The following is a 7,088-nucleotide window of genomic DNA, read 5'->3' as shown; positions in this document are numbered from 1 at the left end:
CATCCGTCTCTCTCTCTCTCTCTCTCTCTCTCTCTCTCTCTCTCTCATATGGTCCATCCATTCCAACGATGGGAGTGAGGAAGAAGCAATGTAAAGTCTCAGATCAAGAGAATGAGAATTGAAGGAAGAAAGATAGAAAAAAAAAGATAAAGGAAGAAGAGAGAGAGAGAGAGAGAGAGAAGACGACAACGTATGAAATTATAATAAGACTCTGGTAATTTGCACAATAGCAAAATAAGAAATATCATTCGAAAAGCTGTGATAATGAACGAATAATAATGAAATATATTAATTAACTGTCCTTGAGCTAACGAATTATCACATCGTTCTATAATAACGGAGAACAAACAAGAAATTACGTCATTAGAGAGGGAAGGTAACAGTACTTACGATTTACGCAAGCAAGCAGAATCGTAGTCAAAATGAAAACGTGCAAAAGCAGGAATTGGAGAGAATGTAAAAAGAAGAGAAACAGAGGAAGTGCAAATAAAAGAAATTAAAATAAAAAAAAATCCACCCATCAACCAAAGGGCAAAAACAAGAGATAATAAGAAATTAAATAAATGGAAAACCTTAATCTGCCTAACAATTCAATTAAGCTAACGTTTTGACAATTAAATGTAAAATAATAATAATAATAATAATAATAATAATAATAATAATAATAATAATAATAATAATAATAATAATAATGAAACCACAGACAATGAACATCAAATATTCATTTAATCAAATATAAACTAACTTGCAAATGGAACTATGGAAAAATGAAAGCGGCATAAAAAAATGAAAAAAAAAGCGCTACTATCGGCAGTGAAAAGCTTAGCTTTTGTTAGAAAAAAAGTAAAAGAGATTAATTCAGAAAGCACATACAAAAGGATTAACTGAATTCGCAAATAGAGGTATAAACGAATAAAAAGAAACAGTAGCGCATAACCGGAAGTCATATATAAAAAAATACTCGTGAAAATAAGAATAAAAAACTACAAAAACCGTGAAAAAATATTCTATGATGCCAAAACAAAAAAACTGTATGAAACAAACATGCCAGGAAAAAAATAATAATAAAAAGTGTTGAAACAAACATGCCATGAAAAACAAACAGACAAACAAACTCCAAAGCAAAAAAAAAAAAAAATAAATAAAAATAATAAATAAAAAAAATTGTCACAAAACAAACATGCCAGGAAAAAAACAATAATAAAAAGTGTTGAAAAACATACATGCCATGAAAACAAACTCCAAAGAAAAAAAAATTGTCACGAAACAAACATGCCAATTACAAAAAAACTAACTCAAAACAGTGACACAAACGAGCGAAACAGCAACAGCTAATAATTGACCTCTAACCAAACAAGCAGATCACAGAGAAAGAAACAGAGACAAGAAAATAAACCTTTAACTTTATTAAAAAAAAAAAAAGATTTAACCTTTGTAAAAAAAAAAATAAACAAAGGCCAGGAAATCAATATTTAATCTATAAGGACAAATAAAAAAAGGGACCAGAAAGTAAAGATTTAGCCTTTATGAAAAAATACCTAAGCCATATAATAAATATTTAACTTTTGTGGGAAAAAATAAAGGCCGGTAAATAAAGATTTAACCTTTGCTAAAAAAATAGACCAGGAAATGAAGATTGAACTTTTGTGAAAAATAAATAGGCCTGAAAATAAAGATTTATCATTTGTGAAAAAGAAATGAAGATTTAGAATTTAATAAAAAAAAATAAATATACCAGCAAAAAAAGATTGAACTTTTTTGGGAATAAACAGACCTGAAATTAAGATTTATCCCTTGTGAAGAAAGAAATAAAGATTTAATCTTTGTGAAAAAAGAAATAAAGATTTTACCTTTGTGAAAAAAATAAATAAACATTTAATCTTAGTGAAGAAAGAAATAAAGATTTCACTTTTGTGAAAAAAGAAATATAGATTTTACCTTTGTGAAAAAAATAAAGATTTAATCTTTGTGAAAAAAGAAAAAAAGATTTGATCTTTGTGAAAAAGAAATAAAGATTTCACCTTTATGAAAGAAGAAATAAAGATTTCACCTTTGTGAAGAAAGAACTAAAGATTCAATCTTTGTGAAAAAGAAATAAAGATTTAATCTTTTGTGAAAAAAGAAATAAAGATTCATCCTTTGTGAAGAGAGAAATAAAGATTTAATCTTTGTGAAAAAGAAATAAAAGATTAAACGTTTGTGAAAAAAATAAAAATAAAGATTTATCCCTTGTGAAGAAAGAAATGAAGATGTATCTTTTGTGAAAAAAGAAATAAAGATTTAACCTTTGTGAAAAAAGGATCGCCAGCGTATATATATACAGAGCCGGCGTCGATAAAGCTTGGACGGCGACCGTGCACTCTCAGCAGATTTCCTGGAAAAAGAGACATTGAGCCTTCCACTGGACTCTTTCCCTTTTATTTCAGCCTCCAGAAGTCTCCTTATTTCATTCTTATTACCAATGGAACGTTCATTCTGTCCTGTCAACAGTGCTTACGTCATGTTTCGTCCACCAAATTGATTAGAGTCTACTTTCCAGAATTTGCTCATTGGCAATATTCTTTCCTGACAAATTTTTTTTCCCCGGGTTCCTACATGTTCAGAGCATCTTAAGCGTATCTGACAAAGGACAAATCACCATTAAACGAACCTTGAAGCCATGGGATGTCCTAAAATAAACCTGGATTTGTGATGGTTTAGCCCAGGAATAAATCACAGAATACTCCACTGTTCGAACCTTGAAGCCAAGGAATGTGAAAATATAAACCTAGATTTGTGAAGGTTTAGCCCAGGAATAAATTACAGAATACTCCACTGTTAGGCCCCTGTTCACAGAGCAACACAGTTTAATAAGTTACAATTTAAATATGTTAAAATCAACACGTAATCTTACAGTAAAATGGAACCCTAGCCATGTGGGAATCCAAGGAAATGAAGCAGACACATTAACCATTTTTTAGGCGGTTAAGACAAAACAAATTCATTCAACAAGAATGGAAAGCTCCACATAATAACGAATATCTGAAGGGTTAAGATTACTTAAGAGGTATTAAAAACGACTAACTCATACATTATGATTTAGGAAATTAAATTTCATGCAGTTGGAAGTGGTAAATAATAATCTCAGAATATACAAATATTGTGAACAGATAGTGGCCAGCACTTTGCAAAGCCGCTTTCTAAGACAAAACTATCCTGAAATACTGCTTACCCGAGCAACGTTAATCAAAAACCTGTTAAGAAAACATAAACAAAAATAACAGGAAATTTCTTTCCTTAACTTCTTAAATTGTCTTCCATCCTTTCGCTGCATTTTCATTTTTCCTTTCTCTGTCTCTTAGTTTCTCTTACGCCATTACCAACCTTTCAAGAATTCAGTAATCAGTTTATATTCTTATGATGGATTTTTCACTTTAAACCTTTCTCTCTTCAACTTTTTAATCTACTCCTTCTCTAAAAGGGAACTCTTCCAAGAGACTGCTTTGATTTCAAGCCACTGTTTTCTCAAAAAAAAAAAAAAAAAAAAAAAAAATCCTTTCAAGTTCCCCCCTATTTAGCTTGGCACTGTTTTGATCAATCTGATATCTGCTAACGGTACGTTCCATGGCGTGAATGAATATATGTTCTATTCAAGTTTTCATATTTTTCTGAAAAATAAAATAACTTCATTTTTCTTCTCCACCTTTGCCAAGCCTCACGACTCCCACTTCCCATCACAACCCCTCCTCCTCCTCTCTCTCTCTCTCTCTCTCTCTCTCTCTCTCTCTCACTACTTTTGCTGTTTCTGCTACTCGATCAAGTGGGTCTTACCAAGTACCGAATATTACTTTCTAGGTAACATTCGAGTTCCTTAACAACTGTTCTTGCTTTGCGTTCTGGAAATAATCTTTGGTGTAAAAAAAAGTGGTAGAGATATAAAACTAAAATTATTTCCACGAATAGCTGTCATTGATTTTATTGCGGCAGCACAAGGTTAGTATTTTAACCATTTTTAGCAAGAATCAGTTACCTCTCACAACCAAACATTGTCGAGAATAATTCAAGCGATAATTGATAAGTATTTTGACGAAAAGGTGCTACCATGGTTATTCCCCCTTTTTTAAATTAAGATTCCTTTTCATTCAATTTTCTTTCAAAGATGCGATAAAAACTGGAAGAAACTAGAATGCTAATACCATCTTAGCAATATGATAAACCTTTTTTACAAAATGGTATTGCCATAACTTGTCTAAAATATATTTGGCAAAAAGACAGTTCATGGACATTTCATTTCAACATACGACCATCCCAATTAACCAGTACTTTAACCGTGGCCATTATGCAAAAAAAAGGTAAAACAAATAAAAATAGAGAATACATTCGAATCCGAACAAAGAAACCGTTTCGAAAAAGTAAAAGGTGAGGAAAAAAAAAAAAAAAATTGAAATTCGCTCGCGGTCGCTACCGCCCTAAGCACTTTAGCACGTCCATACTGTTCCCTATACATATTTCCATTTCTTTTTTCCTCCGGACCTTTGGCTTTTTCCCATATTCTCTTTCTCCGTAGTTCTTTTTAATGCGCTTCTATGAAACACTGCAAAGGAAAGGAACTGATATAAAAAGAGTAACGTATGTAAGAGAGTTAACGTAATATTTGTATGTAGTATATTCATCTATACAAATGTGTATATATATATATATATATATATATATATATATATATATATCTATATAATATAATATATACATATATATATATAGTAGAGAGAGAGAGAGAGAGAGAGTAGAGAGAGAGAGAGAGGAGAGAGAGAGAGATAGATAGATAGTTATCTATATATAAATAAATATTATATATATATAATATATACATACATATATATGCATGTGTGTATCATCAATCTCTCTCTCTCTCTCTCTCTCTTCTCTCTCTCTCTCTCTCTATATATATATATACATATATATATATATGTATATATTATATATATATATATATATGTATATACACACGTATAAATACATATATACAAACAAATACATACACATATACAACGCTGACATGCAAAACTATACGGGCAGTTTACCTCTAAACCCATTTCTTTTCACGTCAAAAATTGTAATTCTGCACAAAAATTGCACCGGGGGCCAAAACTTGGTTTCTGGGTTTTATTATCCCTGAAAAGCGATGGCAGACTCAACACCCCAGCCTATCAATCACGACCGAGTGGATTCGACGGTCACATAAACCCAGTGGGCTTTTCATTTGCTGACATATCCACGACGCAACCACAATAAATATTTCTTTCTTTTTTCGATTTTTTTGTTTTGCTTCTCTACTTTCATTTATTTCGTTTACTCTGTGATGGCTTGATTTCTCAATCGTGTATTTGTTTTCTTGATTGTGCATTCGTTGTTGTTTTTGCATAGTGATTCATATCTCTCTCTCTCTCTCTCTCTCTCTCTCTCTTTACATGTATATATATAATTTCATATAAATGTATGTGTATTTACTATATATATATATATATATATATATATATATATATATATATATATATATATATATATATATACGTACGTATAACACACACACACACACATATATATAATATATATATATATATATATATATATATATATATATATATATATATATATATATATAAATAATTTAATTTTCTATTAACTACTGCTTGGTGCCCATGCTATCATCCGAATGACATTTTATACCCATTCTCTTAATTTCCCAAATATAATCCATTTGTCAACTTGCTATCTCCTTTATCTACACTGACCCATCAATTGCGTTATCACTTGCTATCTTCTTTATCTACACTGACCCATCAATTCATTTGTCACTTGCTATCCCCTTTATTTCCACTGAACCATCAATTTAATAATAATAATAATAATAATAATAATAATAATAATAATAATAATAATAATAATAATAATAATAATAATAATAATATTATTATTATTATTATTATTATTATTATTATTATTATTATTATTATTATTATTATTACAAGTCGATGTACCGGTGGGCGTTTTTACATATAAATAGGGCTTATCGTCTGAATAATAATAATAATAATAATAATAATAATAATAATAATAATAATAATAATAATCAATAATATCATATTATTATTATTATTATATTATTATTATTATTATTATTATTATTATCAATTGCTATCTCCTTTATCTACACTGCCTCATCAATTCATTTATCTGTCAATCAATATCACAGTTTTAGTGACACTCGGCTGGCCTCGTACAGCGAGCGGGAGCTGAAAAGAGCGCAATTTATCTGAAAGGTATTACGGGATTACGGACTAATACAAGAAGCTGCATAAGTGGACTTACACCTTTCATGCTGACAATGGGATTAAATCATATTTACGCAACGGGATGAAGAAAGGGACATCGAGTGGTTGGGGGGAGGGGGGGAAGGGGAGGGGGTGGGGGGGATTACCAGAGAAAATATAGTGCATGACGATTAATGGATTTGTCCTCTCGCGTTCGTGGGAGTTTAGTAATAATAATAATAATAATAATAATAATAATAATAATAATAATAATAATATGATGGAAGCAAGACCTTTCAAACATGTGTTATTGAATATAATGGCAGAATTTACAGAATTTAATTTTGTATGGAATTCTCTCAATTCTATACAAAATAAATTTTGTGAATTCTGCCATTATATTCAATACTGAAGAATTAATAATAATAATAATAATAATAATATAATAATAATAATAATAATAATATAATAATATAATAATCACTTGCTACCAGATGGGAGCAACATCAAACACATAGATGATACAGGATACAAATACCTGGGAATAATGGAAGGAGGGGATATAAAACACCAAGAGATGAAGGACAACGATCAGGAAAGAATATATGCAGAAGACTCAAGGCGATACTCAAGTCAAAACTCCACGCCGGAAATAAATATGATAAAAGCCATAAACACATGGGCAGTGCCAGTAATCAGATACAGCGCAGGAATAGTGGAATGGACGAAGGCAGAACTCCACAGCATAGATCAGAAAATCAGGAAACATATGACAATACACAAAGCATTACAACCAGA

The sequence above is a fragment of the Macrobrachium nipponense genome, chromosome 42, assembly GCF_015104395.2.
Source record: "Macrobrachium nipponense isolate FS-2020 chromosome 42, ASM1510439v2, whole genome shotgun sequence".
Taxonomy (NCBI): domain Eukaryota; kingdom Metazoa; phylum Arthropoda; class Malacostraca; order Decapoda; family Palaemonidae; genus Macrobrachium; species Macrobrachium nipponense.
This window is presented reverse-complemented; position numbering follows the sequence as displayed.